The sequence below is a fragment of the Anomalospiza imberbis genome, chromosome 4, assembly GCF_031753505.1.
Source record: "Anomalospiza imberbis isolate Cuckoo-Finch-1a 21T00152 chromosome 4, ASM3175350v1, whole genome shotgun sequence".
Classification (NCBI taxonomy): domain Eukaryota; kingdom Metazoa; phylum Chordata; class Aves; order Passeriformes; family Viduidae; genus Anomalospiza; species Anomalospiza imberbis.
The window spans coordinates 9,709,978-9,710,566 of record NC_089684.1 but is presented as its reverse complement, the minus strand read 5'-3'; positions in this window follow the sequence as shown (position 1 = coordinate 9,710,566).

The window sequence follows — 589 nt, the reverse complement described above, 5'->3', positions numbered from 1 at the left end:
GCAGTTCCACTGTTAATATTCTCTACACTTCAGAAAAAGTCAAGACACAACCTGACCAAGTAATTTTTGAAGTATTTCCATACATTTAGAGCTGTTTAAAATCTAGCTACATGACTGACTTAGTAATTCAGCATCTGACACTGAAACGGCTCTCCAATCCTGCACAGTCACTGCTCTAATCTTGCACTGTCAGTTTTTAACAGCTTTAGCAACAAGTCATCTGGTATACATTTGCCAAGGCATTTCCATCATTGACACTTCTAGACTGAGGGAATCAGTTGAAAGCAGCAACACGTTACTCACTCCTACCACTTTCCCTCTTCAGATTTTTTCTTGATTACTGCGCTGAACAAGTGATTGTAGTTGCCCTGTTTCCCAAAAACCAGTATCTGCAAAATAGGTTACGTATGTAAATAACATAAACCTCTCTGTACACTGCACAATTTCCCCTGGCTAACCCTGTATGGCATCAGGGTTCACCTAAAATAGAGCCTGTAATCTTTAAAATTGATTGAATAGCAGATTGGCAACATGCTAATTCAAGTTAATAAATACAGTATAAAACACCAGCTTAGATATTTTACAAGTG